The 24,217-nt window shown below is 35.4% G+C and overlaps 1 protein-coding gene across 3 annotated transcripts in view; it reads right to left on the reverse strand.

Moving 5' to 3' along the window:
• LOC100747801 (CCR4-NOT transcription complex subunit 6-like) overlaps positions 1 to 24,217 on the reverse strand; it is a 141,764-nt gene that overhangs the window by 62,439 nt on the left and 55,108 nt on the right. The window contains exon 1 of one of the 3 annotated variants that reach the window (XM_012382967.3): positions 6,222 to 6,277. The exons of the other annotated variants lie outside the window; for them this stretch is intronic. The gene's annotated coding sequence lies outside the window, so the exon portion shown is untranslated. Of the gene's footprint in view, positions 1 to 6,221; positions 6,278 to 24,217 lie in introns of those variants that run through there. 3 annotated transcript variants of the gene reach the window in all.

A 24,217-nucleotide genomic window follows, 5' to 3' on the forward strand; every position in this document is an offset into this window, starting at 1 on the left:
AGCTTTGCGTGAAAAACGACCAGAATATCAAAAAGGCAACACAAAGTAATTTTGCTTCATGAAGATGGACCATCACATACAGCAAAACCGGTGAAGGAAACGATCGAAGCGTTCAGTTGGGAAATACTTTCGCACGCGGCTTACTCACCAGACTTGGCTCCGTCCGATTACTATTTATTTGCATCGATGGGACACGCACTTTCTGACCAGCACTTCGCTTTTTACGAAAATGTACGAAAATGCCTCGATGACTGGTTTGCCTCAAAAGAGCGACAGTCTTTTGGCGTGGCACCCACCAATTACCAGAGAGGTGGGAAAAATGTATAGCTAGCGATGGGCAATACTTCGAATAAAATATTTTTAATCATTTTCATACAATAAACGTGTATTTTCTATACAAGAATTCCGGTTTCATATTTACATGCCTGGTAATTCATTAATTAGTTATTAATATATTTTACTATTAGTTAAACGATACATTTAACTGTGAATGTTCTCATTCAGGAAAATTGTGCGAGAGAGGCGGGAGAGAAAAAGAGGGACCTTTTCTAGCATTGAAATTTTAAATATCAAATTCGAAATCTCTATGGTGCATCAATTATCAGAATGCAACGGGTGGTACTAAATGAATAAATGTAATTAGACGTGGTATATAATTTTATATTTCATCCGATAGAATAACGTGAAATGCGAGGGAAGATAAATGAAACGAAGAGAAAGAAGCTGAACGTACTTACTGTTACTCTTTCTAAACAAGTTTCGATTATATAAATATGTAGGAAGTTAAGTATTATTCACTGATTTTCCAATTTTATGTCGAGCAAGATGCTTTATCTTATTTTATTTATGAGTAATATTATTATCAAAGTTTACTAACGCTATTCGATTATTTTTGCAAACTGATCTCGTTTCTTTCGATTTTCGATCAAGAGCAGAAACACCGTAGCTGGATAGCCTCTCATTATGAGGCAGCGAATTTCTTTTACTCTTGTCTAACTGAGCAGTAGCCGGTTTCCACAGGTAGATCCTGTGAAACTGGGACGTGACGTGGACGCAAAGCACTTTCCATTAAATTGCTAATGATTTTACCGAAAGAGGTGTGGCTTATGCCTGTCGCACGAGAAACCTCTCGTCTTCATACTAAATCGAAAAGGATTTAGTGTCGTCGTTTTCGTCTAAGGAAAGAGTTAACCGATTTACCTAAATCTATGCTGACAGTAGATTAAGACGAGGAAAGACTGCAGCCGGCCAGGAAATTTGTCAAATTATTTTTCTTCTCATAGGTACGTATGTCTTTTATTTATTCTAACTATATTTATAGCATAACTATAACTATATTCATACGCATAAACTTATCACACCTGTACCTGTCCAACAATGCTTTATCAAACACACACATTCTAAGAATTGGGAATAATCAACTGATTTACGTACACCTATGCTGACAGTTAAACAACTTGGAAGATGGAACCCCGCTGAGGGTAACCATCCACATGTTATATTATTATACCACTAAGCTATAATATTTTACCAAATGTCCTACTGGACAAATTGTAAAATTTAAACTAAATAAAAAAAAAATCTATGCTGACAGTAAATTAAGACAGTGGCTTAAGATGAACATGACACTGATCTCTGAGAAAATAAAGAGGCTGTGTAGTAATTACGAAAGCGGATTAAATTATCATCTCAATACTGCAGCCAAGAGACTCTATTCATTCGATCAATCCAGAAGATTAAGAAGAAAACACTCGATCGTATGTTCTGTCTGTTTTCGCTTATGAGACGTAACAGAGGAAACTTAGGGAAAATGTTGAAATACTAAATTCGAGAAACACCAGAAATCATCCAGAGAGCAACCGGATCTATGACGAAACGTCTATAAACTTGCTCCGAGATGCAGCTGATCATCTTTAGCATCTCCTGTAAATTAGACAAGACAAAATCGAAACAGAAAATTCCTCATAAAGCAAAGAGTTGTACCTCGTAAACAGATGGAGCATATGTTTGTATGAACATTTTCATCGTTTTTAGATGTAATGTAAACAAATGTAAATAAATTTTTCTTCGTGTGCAAGGTAGTGTAATAAGAATTATCATGTTGAATATCTCTGGAACTTTGGATGAAAGATATTTGGCACGAAGGAGAATGTGGTTTTCTTTGTAGGCAAAGTTGCTTGAGAAATACTATTTTTTCCTACGACATACAACTTTTACGTTCGTCAACTGATGGCCACTCCAAGGAATACAAAGACTTATAATACAAAGTACCAATCAAGATCATAAGGCAACTTTGCAAGATTCTCGAGATGAATCTCTGTTCTAATCTCTAATCGCTGAAAATTCTTTGCTGAATTCTCTCGTGAATCTCTGCTCTAATTGTCAATCTTTCAACGTTCTTCCCTAGCTTCTTTCACGGATCTCTATTCTAATCTCTGATCTCTTCAAATTCTTTGCAAGATTCTCATCCATTAATCGTTTCCTCGATGCTTTAAACTAATTGTCAGCTTTCGTATAAGAAGCCTGCAGATTTCCTAATACTCGTAAACGCGAGGATACGCGCGCCATACGTTGAGGAATTAATCCTAACAATTAGAAGTCGTTAAAGATAATTCTGCTATTAATCTGCCCTTAATTTACGAGAAAATTGTCGGATAGCATGCAAAGTCGACAGTGCATAAGAAGATAATTACGTTGGTCATGAGGGGCTCTTTCGATGCTTTGCAATGGCACTTTGAGCGTGCGGCGTCGTCCTTCACCAATAAAGTACATAAAACTCGCGTCTCGTTATGAATAGCTTATAATCTAATTTTAATAGTCTTTGTTGGTCGGCCATTAGCATATTCAATCTGCAAAGAAATTACTTCCGAGCTTATTCTGTATCGCGGATACTTGAGGGAAGCTGAGAAAGTCGATCGTATTAATGTGCAGGAGACGGTCGTACTTGGAGACTTTAGATGAGGAGCCTGGCGAATGTGCCGAACAGGCAGTGGACTCTGCTCGAACGTTAGGAAAACGAAGAATGAGAGAAAATGAGAGAGAGAGAGAGGACAGGAAGGGAAGATCAGAAGGAAAGGAGGAAAAAGATGGAAAAGGAGGTGCGTCAGGTGTTATATCCTGGCTTGACGTAATCTAATGGATAGAGGTTAGTTGGGGTGAAGCCGAAACAAGTCCACGACCGCGGGTGGTACGCACATAGAACGCGGAAACGCTGGTTAACGTTCCTCGTTGCGGAAATAACAACTCTGCTCGCGTTGACTTCAGGGACTCGGAGGGCATTTGCATGCTACACATAGAATCGCAGCCATTTCACCAGCGGAATCTCGTACATAGAATGGTTATCGAATATTAGGCGTACGAGCGAATACTGGAAATCTTTTAGTGAAAAAAGTCAAATCTTTAAAACGAAAAATATGGCAAGTTGCTTGAGCAAAGTATTTTGGTCACAGTCGTTGCTTTCTATAGAGCTGAGATTGCATTTGTTCAGTAGCATCGCACTGAACCACTGATCCAATGCAATTACTGGATCGTAACTGAAATAATACGAACATAATTTTATCGCGGTACAGTGGCATTATCGCAGCAAGTAATCCAAACGACGATCGAAAGTCCACTTTTTCGATTCAGCCTTTCTTAATGCTAAACTTAATTCAGGCTTATAATTAAGTTGCAGTAAACAAGGATTAGCTAGCTATTAACACGTTCGTCGGCCAACGTGATTCGGCTAAGTTTCCTGCGGACCCAAATCCAATCGTCGGTATGCAGAACGTAAATAGAGCGACAAGCGGGAATTCACTGTTTATCGCCTTCGATTCATCGTAAAGAAAAGATTATTTAGTTCTGAAATGGAGGAAGCGATGAGCTTTCCAGCTAGAGTATTCCGAGGGATCTCATGGCAGATATCTCGGATCTTTCATTTAGTCGAGAAGCATACTCGTGAGACGTACATCGGTGATTTTTTCATCCTCAAAATGTTCAGTAAACAGCGTGAAAATATATTTGAAAGCGAGGAGAGTAGCGATGACGAAGTCTACGACTATCGTTCGAGGTGCCGAAAATCAGCCCAAATGTGTTTGGAACGTTTTAACAAATACCACGCGATATAGCATAATGTAATATATTATCCAGAATATAAATTAATAAAAAGTATGGTATAATATGTTTTTGATATTTTTATGTTGTATATTCTATATATAATATCCTATATTTAATTAACTCGAACAAGAAGAGCGTCACCCATACTTTGTGACAGGGCCCCCACGGAAGTACACCCGTCACATAGATATGTACGACGTGGCGACGAACGTGTTAAGTAGGAGTTTTATACCAACAACAACGAATTCTGCTCCAGCCAACCAGTGATCAAGTTTATACGCGTAAATTGCATTATGCAATTTCTGCTTCCTTAAAATTCTCTTTCTCGATGTGTCGCGTAATCCAGCGGCTGAATATTGAACAATTTTCTCAACGACGTACAATTACAAATTAATAATGCGTGCTAGTTGCACGTGTAAACTGTATAAATCTCACGAGGCATTAATAAAAAGAGAAAATCTGGCGTTTAATCTCACCATTGAGAACGCAATATTCCAGTGTTAGTGAAATAGTTTAGATGGCACGGTATCCAAGCGGTGGCTGAAGCGCGCAGGTGTTTTATCCCTTTTTTCCCGTAAATCCATTGCCACAACAGTCTATCACAATTCAACAGTTGAAAAAAGACTGGAATAACGTAGACATTGAACGATTTCCAGTCAAACAATCGAAATGTAATCGCTTGATCCAGCGACTGGATAATGTGAACTCAGCTTAGCTTTAAGCCACCTGTCAGACACGCGATGATTTCCATTAGGGAAAAATGTCGTGCCTTTAGACAGGATGCAATCGTCAGGACGCTGACAAAGGAGGACGTTCCGTGAAATTGCTGCATGACAAGATGAGACCACACACTGCTTCTGCGATAAAAGACACCATCATAATGAGGCTTGGCTGGGACGTTCTGCAGCAGCCAACTTATTCACTACACGTTACTCCTTCGGATTACAACATTAATTCCGATCGATGCAACACGTTTTATCCGATACATATTTCCAATTAGTGGATCGGATACAAAAATGTGGTTGACGATTGGACCTTGTCTGAGGACGTAGCATTTCGCCACGATGGAATTCGTCGTTTGTTTGATAGATGCCACGAAGTTATACAGTGTAGTTGGTAACTGGTGGTACAAGCGGAAAGGAGGTGATTCTACGCGAAAAAAGAAGTGGAATATATAGAATAAAAATTTAAAAATTTAAAAATTTAAAAATTTAAAAATTTAAAAATTTAAAAATTTAAAAATTTAAAAATTTAAAAATTTAAAAATTTAAAAATTTAAAAATTTAAAAATTTAAAAATTTAAAAATTTAAAAATTTAAAAATTTAAAAATTTAAAAATTTAAAAATTTAAAAATTTAAAAATTTAAAAATTTAAAAATTTAAAAATTTAAAAATTTAAAAATTTAAAAATTTAAAAATTTAAAAATTTAAAAATTTAAAAATTTAAAAATTTAAAAATTTAAAAATTTAAAAATTTAAAAATTTAAAAATTTAAAAATTTAAAAATTTAAAAATTTAAAAATTTAAAAATTTAAAAATTTAAAAATTTAAAAATTTAAAAATTTAAAAATTTAAAAATTTAAAAATTTAAAAATTTAAAAATTTAAAAATTTAAAAATTTAAAAATTTAAAAATTTAAAAATTTAAAAATTTAAAAATTTAAAAATTTAAAAATTTAAAAATTTAAAAATTTAAAAATTTAAAAATTTAAAAATTTAAAAAATTAAAAAAGTAACGTCAATCGAGGCAACGATCTAGAGTGAGATCCGTTATAACGAGACGTGATAAAGTGCACGCGTACCGAGCGAAAATTCAAAGTCGATTTTCTCGAAAACAAAGCCTTGAACGAAAAATTGTTATTCTATATTTTCGACTTCTTTTTTCGCGTAGAATCACCCCTTTTCCGCTTGTACCATCAGTTACCAACCAGCCTGTAGAAAGCAACGGTAAATACTTTGATCGAACAATTTGCCGTATTGTTTTCTAAACGAGCTTCGAGTTCTATTGAAAAATTTCGCTCATTCGTTTGTACATATAACAAATTATCTGATATTATAATTTTTATGGTTCGCGTATAACGGGCAGACCCTCCTTTCGATACAAGATAAAATGTAAGATATACGTACATACGCTTTGACTGAGCGATGAAAATTCGATACATCTTCCAATGGCAGTAGAATTTGTTTGCTTACCTGAAACAGGTAAAAATATTCTCATTAATTGCATATATTATTGAGAAGGAAAATGAACTTTGGTTATGCTTCTTATTACCGTGCAATGAATACACGTGCTAAATCTAAATTTTCATTCTTACGTGCTTTGTCTGATACTATCAGTTGTAAGTACACGTGAGGTATATGTCACGTATTTATACGGACTTCTCTTTTTATTTCAATGTGCCGAATCAACTGCTGCTGCACTTTCCACGTGTCCTGACTCACCCTGTATATCGTCGATACAATTTTGAGAACTCTGAACATCGACGATAAGATGAACGATAACGTGGATCGTGTTGAGGTTATTCGATGTGTAAACAGAGAAAACTCGCGGATAAATTGTAAGGCAGAAAATATATTTAAATAGAAGTGTAATGATAAGTAAGAATACAATTTGAGCTGGTCCAGATCCGCACGCTAGCTGTTACCCAATAACTGAAAATCCCGAAGCCAACGTCGCCTGTCTACTGTTTATGGTCTGTCTTCGTCGCAGTCTTTTGTCTACACGCTGTCGATGGCTTCAGTGCTTGAGAAAATTAAAAAGACCAGATGTAGAGTTTTCTTAGAAGCGGTGACCATTTCAGCAGATCGTCTGCACGTTCCTTTACAATGTAAGCACGTAATTATAACAATCAGAAGGATTATAATTACTTTCGTGGTTGTAGATCTTCAGATATTGAACTGTTTCCTGTTATGTGAGCCAGCTTGCACAAAGGCGGATTTATTTTGCGATCGCCTCAAGTGTTCCAATTCGATTTTCCGCCGATTAAGGACAAAGGTGGATCATCCGAGAGGAGTGAAGTTTCCTCGGAGTTGCATTGTTCAGCGTAAAATTTTCACCAACTGCTCGACTATGTCGATAATCGATGGTCCACGGTGAACCAGCTTGAATTCCTCTGCCATGAAAAATTACAGCGCCAGAGGAATTATATAGAATATAGGATATTTTAAAGCCGGGATTATGGTAGGATGTTTAAATTTCATAAAATCGGCCATATTAAGGAAATTTAAGCCTCCAAATTTTTAATAGTTCGTTCAATCGTTCGCATATAACGTAGATAGGAAGCTTTCAATCGGTGTAACATTATTTCATAGCTAGAGAAAAATTCCTTTTACGGAAAATTAACTTTTTCACACGATCTGTTACGTCTGTCAAATAAAAACAAAAAAAAAAAAAGGAATTTGCATCTACTGATATTAGCAAATTTTAGTTATTTATTTAGAGAACTAGACGAATCTTTATGTATTTATGGAAAGCTTAGAAGGAGAAAAATACGTAGAATGAGCATAATATGCAGAGATATATAAAATAAATAAAGTTTAGCGCTTACTATTAATATTTAGTAAAAAAAAGTTACTACTTGAGTTATATTTTTGATTTGCTTTCATAAAAATATAAATAACGTATAATAAAAATCAAACAAACGTGTAATAATTTAATAACTACGTCTTGCTTTTACATTTATAATTGTCAAGCTCAAACTTAACATCATCGAGCGAACAAAATGATCGTTTAATCGGAGATAAGCATTTGAAGTACACTTTAATGTCTACAGAGGAGCAAGCAGATAGTTAAAAAATAAATAGCTATAGAATTTTATACGCTTAACTTTCAGTTCATCGTACAGTGAAATTTTAATTTTCGTTGGGCCACTTTTATCGATATTAATTGTCGATTAATATTGCTTGTATCGTACTATAATATTATAATATTTGTAAAATAGTACAATATGGAAAACTATTATTATTATGATATTTTTCAGACGTCTGTAACACAAGTTTCTGTACATACATGCAGCCATGAGGTACATTTATTTTTTATGAAAATATTATAGTAAATCGAATCTGATCGAACCGATAATTTCATCCTTTGGTGGATAATGTTAGATCAAAGGTACATATTTTTATCTGGAAAGTAGAAACGTAGAGTAAGACTTTACGCTAAGGACATGGTAAAAATGTTCTTTTATCGGCAATCTACAACTTCCTTTAATATTTTTTACTGCGGTTACGAACTTCGACCGAAGGGAATCGTTCCGGTCGCTGGCTGTAGTTTAAAGGTTAAACTGTACAAGAAATTTCTTATCTACCCCTTTTAAACTTTCCGTCCATTTGCCATTCGTCGACTAAGAGTGAACTGATTTTATCGTTCGTAAAAACTTTGAATGACCTCAAATTACGATTCCCTGTGTTAGAGCAAAGGCAATTAAACGCAGGAACAGGATACATAGTCGAGGAAAATACTGCTACGACACTGAATTCTTATATTTTATAATTACAAGTTTATGAAGTAAAAATTCCGTATCATGTCTCTTACGACGGTCTGCGTAGTAAATAAAATCTGCTATGAAAATTTTGTAAATATAATTTAGAAAATGCAGTTTAGATAGAAAAAGGTTTTATTTGTAAAATGTTGTTAAGGGTACTTTGATCATTTTATATATTTCTGCATACTATGTGCATTACAAGCATTTTTGTATCTTCAAACATTCCATAAATGCAGAAAAATCTACAGTCGGCCCACTACAAAATGATCGAATTAAAAAAATTTTGAGATATGTACTGCTTTATTGATTTTTTAAAGAACAGAAAATATATTTTTTTATTACTACGGGTCGTTCAATTTAGAAATTAACTTTTAGATGTTTTCCATTATTCTGTTTCCTATCTATAGTTTAATTAGTTTATAGATTTTTAAAAAAGTTTTTTATCGAGCATGTACGCCAACAACACACGCTAAACACATTGAATATGCATACGAAACACACACCCATTAAACACACGCGCCAAAGCTACAAGTCCAGTCGTCCCATCTCGTTGTGTATTTTTGATTACTCCAATGTCCACGGCATACTTTTTATTCAAAGTGCAACAAAAGACCAGTACAAAATTCCATCTGATTCTAAAACGTTGATTTTATAAAACTTTGTCTTTGGCATCACAAAACTTCGAACTGCAAAGATTCTAGTAAATTTCGTAGTCATTTGAGTTTGCAAAATTTTCGGAATAAAGGACCATTCTCACTTTGCTATTTCGCTTTTGAGTACAAAGTCGTCATTGAGGAAATTCAATTTAGAGATAAGAAAGTGAATGTTTCGTGTTTTGAAACGAGTCCACGCAGACTGATCTTTTCTCATCAAGTTAAAGCAGTTGAAATATCCACAATTTTTCGAACAGAGATTAACGACGCTAATTAAAATTTACTGTGTACGTTTCAAAAATTATTGATTTACAATGTGATATTTTATCTCTCTGGTATAAATTAAATATAAATATTTACACTTTTTCCCATTTTCCATTCTATGTTTTGCATCGTCATATAAGTTGAACAAAATTTCATTTCTTTTTATACCGTACACATGTTTGAAAGTTGAGTTGATCGAGTTTGATGTTTGAATTAATTTAATTCATCTGTGATATTTTATCTTCCTAGTTATAAATTAAATATAAATATTTACACTTTTCTACATTTTTCATTCCATGTTTCGCATTGTCATATAAGTAGAATAAAATTTAATTTCTTTTTATAACGTATACATGTTTCAATTGAGTTCAATGTTCGAAAGTTGAGTTAATCGAGTTTGGCATACATTTAATTCATTTGTGGTAATTTTTCTGTCTAGTTACATGTTAAATAAATAATTACACGTTCCTTTATCTTTCATCCCCTGGTTTCATATTATTACATAAGCTGAATAAAATTTAATTTTTTTTCATAATGTACACATCTTTCAACTGTGTTTGACGTTTGCAGATTGAGTCGATTGCTCCTTGATGTTTGAATTTATTTAAAAATAATTATTTATTTCAAATAATACGTAAAGAAAGGTGAGCATATATTGTCATTTGAGAAACTCACTGTAACACTTTCCATATTTTTATGGATAATATCCAAAAAAAGATACAGATCTACGCTAAAATACTCGTAACCTAATTCTACTAAAACGTTTCTTCATGAAGATAAAGGTGAAGATACGTACAATTTATTGTTACATCTCGCACAACTAACCACAGCTAAAGCGAAGTAGATTAGGCTGACGACCAGACACGCGTAGATACCATTCAATTTAGTTATGTTTTTAAGATGCAATGATCAAACATTTGCATTTAGACAATTCGCATCTAGGCGCATATCCGTATATTTGGAACAATACCGATCTACAAAACTAGCACTCACTAAAATACTAATTTTACTAATCTTATCAAAAACATATTCTTACGAAAATGAAAGCAAATTGTATAAATTTTGTACAACGAGTAAAATGAATTACTATGCCTTGTATGACTAATCAGAAAGCGAATTACGTTAGATTGTTTCGCATGTATAGCCAATGTTCGGGTTATGTTTCCAGGATTTAACAGTCAAACATTTGCAGTTAAATCCACCTGTGTGCGCGTGTCTGTAGCTTTATAGAAAGCTCAAGGTACTGACCTACAAAAGTTCAAACCACTAAAATACTCGCAGCCTAATTTTACCTAAATCGTTTCTTTGTGAAAATAAAGGCAAGTGTACAAATGTTCAGAAAAACAAGTATAATTAATTATTATCTGCATGTCGTATGTGTCTTGTTTGACTAACCACAGCTAGAGCGAAGTAGATTAGATCGACGAGCAGACACGTATGGATCTACTACTATTCAATTCGGTTATGTTTCCAAGATTCAATGGTCAAACATTTGCAGTTGGACCTTCCGCGTGTGAATTGCCAACCGATATCGCGACACTATACGATTTCATGCAACAGAAACTCGAGTTTGCAATTAACCCACATAGCATGCAAGCACTTGAACGAGGGGAAAAGCACTACGAGGACGTCGCGGTTGCGGACTTCGGTCAAGTGAGCTTTCCGTCACGTTGAGCCTCGACACTTGTTCACGTTTCGAACGTCCATTAACGGGCCTACCCCAACAGAATTATGCCAAGTTCTTGGCCTCACAATGGCTAGTCTCTTATGCTACAGAATGCCTATGCATACGAATTGCCGCCTGTTACTTCCAGCAGTCATCAGTCGCAGAAATTACGCGGCCCCGACCTTAATTCGAATCGTGCTTAAGCACAAATTCAATTGCCACAGTCAAACTATTGTGAAGGCGTTAGGACAATCGCAATTGTATCGATAACAACGCATGGAACCGGGGTTTTGATATTATCGCATGATCAGATACTGAACTATTCGCGTTTGTGTGACTCTTCTAACGCGTCGGCTGAATTATCAGACAGTTCATGGCTTGCTGATGTCACTTTCTTTTTCATTTTTATTTCGTAATAATTTTCCTTAAAGAGTACGATAAACAGAAATTTTGATCATCGTACGCTGATGTGGAATTTTATTTAACTTTTTATTTCATGATACTTGTTTTTCCAAGAGCAGTAGAATGAAATTTTTGGTTGGATAAATGTAGAAAAATGATGAACAAACGAATACTGTTTTGTTTCTGCACAAATTCGCATTTGGGAAGGCTAACAGTAAGTTTGTATAATGTTCTGTAGTTTTAACGTTATTCCAATCGTAAATTCGAGGTATTAATATTTTCATCATATTATTTCGGCATACCGATGTAGTAGATCAGTTCGAATACACCTTGCAGCATAGGTATTTCATGGAAAGATATTATACAACAAATATTTTTATTTTTTATTCCAAACCCCTCTTGTCTTGCAGCTCAACGACTATTGCCAGAATAAGGTACGATATCCTTAACAAAAACTAAAAAAAAAAAACGTACAAAAACAAAGCGAACATGTTTGCAGAAATACATCTGTAACAGCGTGAACCTAAATTCGCTGATATAAATAAACCTATTGAAGGAACTGGACAAAGTTCGATATACTGAAATAGCTTTCAAACTAATGGCAGGTTATTTAAGAAATAGATGCAATCGCATTTTCCAAATGCACCGACTTTGCAGAAAGAGATTCCATTATTTCACGTTCACCACACGTAGCGAATTTCTCGAGGTACCATTGACCCAGAGACATTTTCCTTAAACGTCAGGCAGAACGCCAGGCTTCTCTAACTTAAATGTAAATAACCAGATCGAGGATCGAAAGGAAACCACAGACAGGACTTCCGACTGACCTGCTGTACGAGGTTATTGACCTCATCAACGTAGGAGGTTCAGACTGGTTGCACGTAGGAAATGTTTGAACGCTACGTCTATGCATAGACGTAATGTGAAGCAGATTCAACCTCTAGATAGGGTATGCACTGACTTGAATTTTGCCCTCTCTACATGCTTCGATTACTAGTTTGCATTCTCTGCTAATGACTTCGATACTTTTTGTTGCTTTGTCTTCTGTGAATTATTCTTGATAGACTTCTGACAGAGGCATTATTTTTATTCATTTATTGTTGACAATGATACTGGCTGTTTTGCCTTCCATTATGTCCTTTGCATACTGGCTTACATTATTGACTAATGATTTCCATACACTTTGTTGATTTGTTTTTTGCGAATCATCTTCTACCTGTGAAGAAGACATATTTATTCATTCATTGACAAAATGAATAATCATATTAATGAACTGTTTATTATGTGGACAAAATTGATTCTTCCAATGATTACTATAAGATGAGGGACGAAATTGGACAACTCTTAACAATAAACGAATAATCGGATTAAGAAATTATTTATCACGCGAATGAAGTTCGCTCTGTTTCTCACAACTGTATACCATAGGTTGTGATACATTTGATTTTCATTATGGACTTGTGTATTATTAATAGAAAACCATTTTCAGCACTTAGCTTCGCTCGATGACTTGTCAATTGGCTCATCTTCTTCCGGCTCTAATTTGCTCAATTTTTTAAAGGATGTGTTGCTTCTAGCTACGCTTCGAGTCTGGACGAAGCTCCAGATATTCGACTACCTCTCTAAAAATGGTCAGATAGGATAGAATACATGTTCGTGTGAACTTTCGTTCTTGCCAAAGCAAAGTTGCTTCTATTCATTCTTGAAATGTTTCTCGCATGTTATAATACACTCTGCATATTGTCAATACTTCCAGCTTATCAACTAAAAGGATCAATATATGTTGTTGATAGAAGGTTGTCGATATTTATTATCAGATAGAACATTACACGTTTATATGAATTTCCTTCATTGTTTTTGTTCCTCCTGTCCACTGCTGAAGTGGACGCTACATGTTATGATACATCCTGTGTACAGATATAAAGCAGAACAAACTGTGAATAAGCCGCGACGCAGCTGCGAGCCGAACTGAGAGTAAAATCATAAATTCTCGGTCAGCTCAAAGCTCGATGTCCGCGGTGATCACGAATACCTCAACCGACTCCTGATGTTCCCCACGTGCGGTCTTCAACGTACACCGTGACTTCTCTCCATTAATAATTACAGAGCCCCGTACGCGGTTGGTCCCTCGGACATCTCGGCTATTTATTGTCGCTTAATGATTATTTATTAATCTCGCCTTATCGTCCATAAGTATCGTGGCTGGGACATTTGTCCTCGCGTCGCATTCCCTCTCCTACCGCATTTATCCGTTGACTTACATTTCGCGACTCTCCGACAATTCGCATTACGAGAAGTCGCATTACGATCGAATTTTATTGGCTCTTCGGGTTTCCCATTCATACTCATTTTTACCGATTGTTATCTCATTATTTAATGATTTGATAAAAAGAAATGGTAATTACATAGATAGTCGACGCGTTCTTGATTTCGATAATTTTCAGATATGTCGTAGAATGTAACATTTTGAACAACTTTTTCTTGTACACGTTACCGCTGAGACTCTTTTAATTTTTGAGGTGTTCGCAAATAACTGTTGGTATCAATCTAGAACAAGCTTATAAGCATTTTATATTCAGAATGTCTAAAACTGATTTGTAGCATTTTGGTTGCTTGTAGAACACTTTTGTAAGCAAATTTCGAGAGCAATTATTTTCATCAATTTACAATCAATCAAAATTCCGTTTTATTATATTTTCAGTTCAAATGCATAGTTTGCACAAACGAATTTAGCGAAGATTCATAAATATTTTGCAAGAATAATTAACAAACTACAATAATTTCTGATATACATATTGTTTAAACAAATAGACCTTTTAAAAATGTATTGTTACAGTCATATTCGTCATGTGTTTGTTTAGAAAACATTAAATTCGTATTATTATAGTTCAACCTTCGATAGTTACAGACATTGTTTAACCTGCGAACACCAGACATTGATCAACCTTCCAACAATGTCAACATTGTTCAATGGACACTACAAACATTGTTCAACCTTTCAATATTGTAGACATTGTTCAACCTTCCAACATTAAAGACATTGTTTAACCTTCCAATATTACAGACATTGTTTAACCTTCCCATATGAAAGACATTGTTCAACCTTCCAACATTATAGACATTGTTCAACCTTCCACCATTATGGACATTGTTCAATCTTCCAACATTAAAACATTGTTTAACCTTCCAACATTAAAGACATTGTTTAACCTTCCAATATTACAGACATTGTTTAACCTTCCCATATGAAAGACATTGTTCAACCTTGCAACATTATAGACATTGTTCAACCTTCTACCATTATAGACATTGTTTAATCTTCCAACATTAAAACATTGTTTAACCTTCCAACATTAAAGACATTGTTTAACCTTCCAATATTACAGACATTGTTTAACCTTCCCATATGAAAGACATTGTTCAACCTTGCAACATTATAGACATTGTTCAACCTTCTACCATTATGGACATTGTTCAATCTTCCAACATTAAAACATTGTTTAACCTTCCAACATTAAAGACGTTGTTTAACCTTTCCATATCAAAGACATTGTTCAACCTTTCAATATTATAGACATTGTTTAACCTTCCCATATGAAAGACATTGTTCAACCTTCCAACATTATAGGCATTGTTCAACCTTCCACCATTATGGACATTGTTCAATCTTCCAACATTATGGACATTGTTCAACCTTCCAGCATCATAGGCATTGTTCAACCTCCGAACACTGCAGACATTGTTCAATCTCTAACGTTGTAGACATTGTTCAATCTTCCAACATTATGGACATTGTTCAACCTTCCAATATTATAGACACTATTCAACCTTCCAACATTATAGACATTGTTCAACCTCCGAACACAACAGACATCGTTCAACCTTCCAACATTATAGACATTGTTCAACCTGCGAACGTTAACGATATTCAAGTCTCGTACGACACGAACATTGTTTAATTTTCTACTGCAAACATTATTGAACCTTCCAACGTTAGAGACGTTGTTCAACCTTCGAGCACTGCAGGCATTGTTCGATCTTCGAACACTAGGGACATTTCTCAACTCCATTACGAGGAAACTTACGCGTATTCGTTCAGAACATATCAATACGTACTCTATTCATTCTCACGTGTTTCTAGTATAGTCCGAACTTTTATTGCTTGTTGTTATTGAATTAACAAGTATGTGGGAAAGTTATTCAGTACGCATCGTTCGTATCGACGTCAAACGATTAACAGGCATAGACACGTCCGTACACAAAGTACAATTACGACGTTCAACGAATTAAATTTATAGAAAATTAATTCTCGTCAGTTTGCTACGCACGCGTAGAAATGACAATACGCGTTCAGCTATGGACTACGTGAAAGCCGCTTTGTGTCTATCACAGAAGTAATTCCAACACGGAGATCTCGTAAATACCATTGGTACGATGCTCAGGTATTTAATCCATTGCCACGGATCGCATTGTTCTTGCGTCGCGCTGCACCGGGTCATCTTTGTCCGCCCCTCTCATTCTCCGCTGCATGCACAAAACAAGGCCTTTCGACCCTTTATCTCTTTCCGCTGATTCTTTCTGTACCTCACTCTGCCGTTTATCTTCTCCAGCATTCCGTATTTTTCTCATCCGATGCTGGCCTTGCCGGCTAGTCAACGCGCTGCGAATTTCCTCTCTCTGCAACGCCCTCACCAGCTATTATTTTAGCTGAATTTAATTATCCGCTGGACACGAATCGTTCGAGACAGCTGGATGAAATCCTTTTTGAACGCATTCTCTCCTATATCTCTCGACTTTTCGGCAAGACCTTTGTTTCTGCCATGAGCGAACCGAAAGGGGTTGACATTTGTTCATACTTAATGAGCGGGACTATCGTCTTGCAAGAGATCAATTGCGGAATCAAGCTGCGTTTACGAGCTATCGTGATGCGACCAAGTATTTGTTAAATATTACCGAGATATTTAATACGATATTTAATACAAATTCAATACTTTCCGCTACTTGTATTTCTTACTTATTTTACGGTAAATCTGTAATTGTATTAGCATCATATGCATTTTATAACGTGTCCGTGCATCTATTTATTTCAACCTGTTAGGGAAGTGATACATTTACACTGTACATGAGAGTGTGTGTGTAAGGGTCAGAGGGCGTCCAGGCCTTAGTGGAGACAAAAGACTGTTGCCAGATGTTAGAAGAATCTAGAATAGGTTGGCGACAAGCGTGCGTGCAAGACGTTCTTCAGAGTGTAATATAGATGTATAGCTGTTGTGTGTGAAATATAGTCAATTATTTGTATTTCCAAATCCTCGAATTTCCTTAACACAACCTAATGGCCAAGAAATTGGACTTGGTTCTACAGTAAACCGTAAACAAGTAGAGACAAAATTAAAACTAAGCTTACGGTTAATTACGGGTAATAATAAACTATATCAGTTCTTTGGTTGTCGTTCCTCTTTATCTCTATAGACTATCTTTCTACGCACATTCTCCCCATTACAGTTCATTCATCCGTTCATTCGTTCCGCCATTCGTTCTATTATCGCACTTGTACTTCAGTTCCCGATTTCTTCCCCTTTTTCCTGTCCTCCTCCTTCTTACTTTCTGCTCCCTGCAACCAGCTTATTACTTCCATATTTCCATCTCCATGCAGGATTTCATTGAAATTCATCCTCTTCCGCTCAAATTCATTCTGTCTATCGCTTCGCATTCCTCCTTCCAATGCCTCAACGAGTCTTCTCCCTTTCCACGCAACTTACTTGCCTCTTTCAGATTACCACACCTGGTCCTGAATAAAATATCTACCTTACGATGTAAAGTATTAAATAAAGACGAATTTGCTACAAGTTTCCTATAAATGCACGAATATGTCTTCTGCTATGTGCTTGCGGCCAATCGGCAGCGTATACGAGAATATCGATAAAATTGTGTAAGATGAACGTCGATCAAGCGTTTCGCTGCTAAAATTTCAAAAATTCCTATTAGTAGAATTAACCGAATCCTATTAGTAGAATTAATTAATTTTGACATGTGAACGGCTCGCATAAATATCGTCTTTGAGTGTTTCACACAGGAAGAGATCCAGTGAAATAAGACAGTTCTGCTTGGGCAGATACCGATCAGGTTTCGTGAAATCTCGACGTTGAAATATAAAGGTCGATAAATCTTTCTTCCTTCGAGTAACGCATCGTACATAGTTTCAAGTCACTGTATGTCTCATACGATCCAAAAGTTTAAAACATGTCAGCCTAAAATTTAGTGTACCTCAGGAAACTCATTCGCGAAAAATTTTTCGACATAAAGAAAATTACTATTGATAATCGTAGGATTAACATTGCGATAACAATATAAATAGAAGATTCGATGTTAACATAATTGGACCTGAAAGTGATCATCGCTAACGCTTTCCAACAAATTTCACAGGTTGATGTTTTCTTTAATAGAATCTTCAATTCTTGGAAAACAAATTTTTCTTACCATTATATGTGATCCTTCGAACAATACGTAACTTTGTAATCCTCGGAAGCTTTTTTATGCAGTGCAGAGTGACGGAGATGTTTAAGTGTGCTCTATTTGCTCTCTTCAGTTAAGAGCTTGACGCTTTTATCTCCATAAAGATTAATTGTAATTCTTTATAATCTTCATAAAGCTACAGGACGAAGTATAAAATTATTGAATTCGCAGTAGAATAAAAGTATTCTTATGCTCATAAAATTTACTACTCGTCTGCATACTGGATCCATTATGTCCATGCAGGTTTTTCAGGTTTCAGCATTGCAAGACTATCTTCTAAAATTCTTGCATACTTCCAAGTTCCTAGTTTCTACAATAGGATTTCATTCAATAGTTTTTCCTGCTACGTGTTACTTTGATTCTTTTAAGCAAAGAAAAATTTAGACAAAGCTGTAACGAAGAAAATGAAAAATCACTTTATCCGATCGAAAACGACTCGGTACACAGACGAAGGATTAATTAACTCTGATTCTCCTTGCAACTCGTAAAATGATATGTACAAATTACTATCTTAAAATAAATACTGTAATTCGATTGTTATCCAAAAAACAAATTTCAAAAATGCATCTTTACGATACGTTGAAAGTACGATTTAATGTTTAGTAGCTGAACTAATGAACAACACAAGCAATGATTAATTTTCGTGAAAAAATCGATTAAAAACCTGAACAAAAAGAGCCGAATTAGTTGAAACACATGTCGCCGTTGTGAGTACATATTCGGGCGTAGGTGTTTACACGGCTCGTCACGGAGTGACGGTGCGGGCGATGCAACCGGTCGATCCGGTCGCTCGGTTCATTCGATTGAAACGCGCGCCGAGTGGCAGCTCGTGGACATTGTAAACGTTTCGAAGCAGCTTAATCAGCTACTGTATACTGATGTGGTTACACCGACTGTAGGCAACCGGACGCCTGATCGAAGGGTGGAATTCAGTCGACTGTGGACACGTATTCTCTACGCATAATCTAATTCAGTTTGCTCCTCCGTCGAGGTAATTTCGATTACGTAACGAGCACCGATTTCGAATAGACCGCCGACTAGAATCGATCGATTTGCCCCTATATACAGGGTGGTTGGTAACTGGTGGTATAAGCGGAAAGGGGGTGATTCTAGGCGAAAAAAGAAGTTGAAAATATAGAATAAACATTTTTCGTTCGAGGCTTTGTTTTCGAGAAAATCGACTTTGAATTTTCGTTGGGTACGCGTGCATTTTATCGCGTCTCGTTATAACGGATCTCACTGTAGATCGTTGTCTCGATTGACGTTATTTTTTTAATTTAAAAAATTTTAAAATTTTTAAATTTCCGCTTGTACCACAAGTTACCAACCACCCTGTGTAATTCGCGTTAGGAAATTTGGAAAATATAGTCAACGCCGCGTATTCCAGCCAGTATATACCTGTTGGATTATGCATCGTCTTGAATGTGAATTAAAAATTATTAGAAAGTATTCCGCGATAAATCGTTTCAGACACAAACGTGAAATTTCACGATACAGAAAATAGGGAGGACTGGGAAGGGTCGATACATTTTGGAGAAAGGAAGAAGATCGTGTAAACGAAACTAAATATGATACAGTGATCCCGTATAATAATATCAATGATCATGGCAATACGAATAGATAATATGAATGACCCATTTGTACATTTGGATTCGACAGTATATTATTGAAAAACGACGAAGTTAAATCCTTCGTTAAGTTAAACTTAATTGTACTAAACAATTAGGAATATTTATAAAGTAGATATAAAGACATCTCTTAATTCCACCGCTTTATCTTAACGTTTTGAACACTTAATATATAGAATCTACTAATGATAAATAAATGATAATAAAGTAAATTAAAATACAAAAGACACAGTAGCCGGTGAAAGGAAGCGAGTGTTTTCTAGATACGAGAACGTGATTGTGTATTAGTAAAAAAATGGTTGGTTGTCTAGAGCATGATATAACAGAAAATTCGATAATGTAAATCGACCGAGAAAGATTGCAAATGAAACGTTGCATTAAACTTCATTAAAGCAACGTTGGCCTTTAATGGGTTAATTAAACAACTGACTTAGTTTGCTAAACTTTGGTTTGGAAATTGACTTGTTAAAAATAAATTAAGCGATCCAATGTTTAGAAAATATTTCAACTACTTGTTATTTAAATTAAACTCAGTTGTTAATTGCTAATTGCTAGCTGATTTGGCTTGCTAAACTTTGCTTTAGGAATTCGCTTGTTAAAAACCAATCTGATTTTAAATTAAAATAATCCTGCGAAGGATTAATCGAGACGCGAGAATAAAAGGACAATTAATTTGATTTTTACATAAATATTAGGAATTACGTTGCATATTACTTTACACTATAAAATTATTAGTTTATAATTAGAAAGATGAAAGCCATTCAAATAATTGGTTTATGTCGTACTTTTGCTTATGTCGAATGATTCAACTACCATTAATCATTAAAGAATTTTATTTATTCGACGGTTTGTTTGCTCGTAAACGAGAACATTCGAAAACCTGGTCAGTAGAAAAATAGCTACGTGCTAAAGCAACTTGCCGAATATTTTTTGTAAACAAATTAAAAATTTTAACTGGGACACTAAAAAGAAGTTTCGTACAAACGAACGAATAATTTTTCATTTCTATATAAAATTCATTTTTCCGTGATATTTGACTACTTTGTACATCTTTAATTGTCGAAATGAAATCTATTGAATCTGTGTACGATACTGCGCACAAATGCTGGATGGTATAACACGACGCATAATGCAACACGTTTAAAATAAATCACAGGAGTAATACGGTTAAATTCGACGATCGATTCAAGTTATATAGATCCTTATTACACACGAACGTATCATTTAATTGAAAGTTTTATCTGATAATGGAGAAATCGAGAAAAGGATCGACGTACGCGGCGGTGTGTTGTTAAATATCGAATGGAAATGCCCGAGAAAGTAATTATACGGGGAATACCAGTTTTCACATCATGTCTAAATCTCTTTGCTTTATTAAATCCTTTTCCCTCTCGAAGAGGAGCATTCTTATCGATCGAATTTATCTTCTTTCCATTCCGCTTTGCATGGGAAACAGCGACTCGTTAAGAGAGTAGTGACCTACCTAAGAGGCCGACACACGCTGAAGATGCGCCATTCAACCTTCGAAGCACGTTCTGTAATGAGAACGTATTACGAGCTGCAATAAAATCTATCGTTATCGCGCGGACCAACGATACGGATGTTAGAGAGAGGCGGACTGATGCATTGCATACTGGGCAAGCCAATAGAATTGGAAAAGAATTTCAACGTGCAGCTTGTTTCAGCTGAAACTGAAATGCCGCTCGGATACATTCTTAGTCGGATATCCGACGCAATGGAATCTCTGCATAATTTCTTCGCATTAATTGCATAGCGCGATTAAATTTTCTCCTCTGTAGTTTATAACGTATCTTAGCACTTTAGACGAAAGACGGCTACAATTTTCAGGATTTGGCATGTTACGGAATTGTTATGAAGACGTTATCGCAGAAAAGAAGTAAAATTGGTTCAATACGTGTCGATTTCAAACGTAATTTCTTCGCACAAATTGTACAGCGTATTTAAACTTTGCTTCCTGTAATTTATACTCCGTCACTTCGAACAAGAGACGATTAGAATTTTCAGGATACAACATGTTATCGAATATTGTAGAAAAAGACAAGATTGCTTCGTCGTGTTTATTGTGCAGTAATATCTTCGAATCCTGAAAATTTCAATCATTTTAAAGTTGCAAAATTTACCAAATTTCAGGGTACGAAATAATCTCTCAACTCCTGAGAATTTGTGTCATCCTCAATTTCGAATGACAAGATGCAATATACTAGAGGGAAGCTAGTAATTTCCAATCAATTTTTCATAAAACAAGGTTTCCACGAAAAATACCAGAGTAGTCAGCATAAATATAAAACGCGAATAGCATAAGCTTCGATTCTCTCTTTCTGTATGAGAAAAGAAATTCGAAGCAGTAGAAACCTCGGTGTCAAAAATTGTTCGAACATGTATTTTCTAACATATTAGGTTGTCCGAAAAGTTTCTTTCGTTTTATGAGGAAATAATAACAATATGTTATTGTTTTATCAAATTACGTACGATCCATTTTCTTCTGTCGAGATAAACACCGCGACATTTTCACAGACTTGGTTTCACGTTTTTACGAAGCTGCATTGCCGTAAAAAACACGTTTGAGAAAGAAAGACACTTTCCGGACAACCTAATACATGAGCGAATAAGGGCAGGCCGTGCATTTCCATTGGAAATTCGAAATCTATGTCGGATTTGTCGCAACGAATGGTGGTTAACGGGTTATTCACGCGCAAGACAAAGCGCAATCACTAGAGCCGGAGGAATCAAAAGGGATAACCAAACTGGGAAGACAGATGGAAAGCCATACAGGAAGGAAGGATGAGCGCGGCACGCGGTTGGTGGTACGTTTCGAAACTGTTCGCTATTTGTATATAGTACACGTTTATATGTATGTATAGTACTCGTAGATTCAGCTTGGCTGACCAACCGAATGACCAACCAACTGACTAACCAACGAAACCTTCGACCTTCCTGCCGCTCAACCGCCCCTCCAAGGATGCTTGTTAACTTACAATACCAGCAACTATGACGTACCACTCTATGCTGTATTATCGCTAGTGATGGGCTGAAATACGTCACAAGTAGATTGGAACATTGTCCGACTGGATTTGTTGGCTTTCGTGAATTTCTCTCGGTTTGGAATGATCATGGAAGGTAGAGTAAAATCAAGGCGTATGTCAGTTCGGTGAACATTCGTATGCTTATTGCTGAATTTTGCAGCAGCTTGTCGATGCTTGTACGATGCACTTGTATCCGTTTGCAATGAATAAATGCCCTTTGCTGCGCTCCTTTTATATCATTAAATTAGGTTGGGCGTGAATTAGTGATCAGCGATGGTTTCGAACAAAATGATTTGAAGTGACAACAGTTGGGTAAGGAGCGTTGCTGGAAGGAAGATTGTTTCGTATAGACTCAACGCAATCATGAAGATAAACGCGTATTGGCCGCAAGTGTCACTTTTAGAAATAAAGCAATACAGCAATGCGTGATAGCGAATAATAGAGAGCAGAACCTTTTTCGTCTTTGTGCGATCGCGTTACGCTCCTTTTCAGCAACGCACAGGACACAGGTTCGGGAGAAGAGTGATCGTGCTGTTCGTATTGCTAATGACATAATTAATTTGTAAATTTGTGCATCGATGCACGACGAGATTCGAATACTTTCCAAGTGTTAGCGACCACCGCTAACACGATTTGTGTCATGGCTATGGTTCAGTTTAGAGTTTCTCTCAGAAAGGATAATCGTATCTAATCTATGATAATTAGTTTGTTGTTACAAATTACCGACATTTAGTATTTTATTTATTTATTTATTTTTTTGACAAATTCCATCATACTGTCAGATCTATTTTGGTTTAAAATCCTATTATTTTGACAGATTATGAATGCAAAGTGTATTTAATTTTGCTCTATAACATTTTCTTCTATTTTTTGACATTCCCCATAATCAAGTTTAATGCAAACAGTATGACTAAAGAATATATTTCTTCAAAAATATATATAATATGATACGCTTAAATTAGTTTTGGTGAATATAAAAAAAAAGAAAAAAGGGATTTATTAGAAACAAAATAAAAATTATAGAAGAACGTGCATTGCCTTTAATCATTAAAATAAGCTAGTGAAGTTCTCCTCGATATCCTTCCGCCTCTATTTAACTATTTATAAGAAGAAGATTCACGTGTAATAAATAAGAATATTATTTATAATTTTATTCTAATTTTACGCCAATTTTGAACTTTATTCTGAATTTGTGATCATTTCTCTAAATGTAAATGCATACAACAATATAATCAGTATTCCATAAGCTACTAAATATAACGTTTATAAGTAGAAAAAGGAAAAAAGCTTATTAAGTGATTGATAGAAAAATCGAGGGCAGGTAACCAAATTTTTTTTTATGCATTTAGTTATTGATTAAAAAGATGATCGATAACAGGTCAATTGCTCTATCCCCTCGCAAACTTTTTTCATTAAAACTTTTTGTTTCCTCTGTATGGTCAGACAGCAGACTGGTTTATTCTACTTAT

This window comes from Bombus impatiens, unplaced genomic scaffold, assembly GCF_000188095.3.
Source record: "Bombus impatiens unplaced genomic scaffold, BIMP_2.2 scf_0200, whole genome shotgun sequence".
Lineage (NCBI taxonomy): Eukaryota > Metazoa > Arthropoda > Insecta > Hymenoptera > Apidae > Bombus > Bombus impatiens.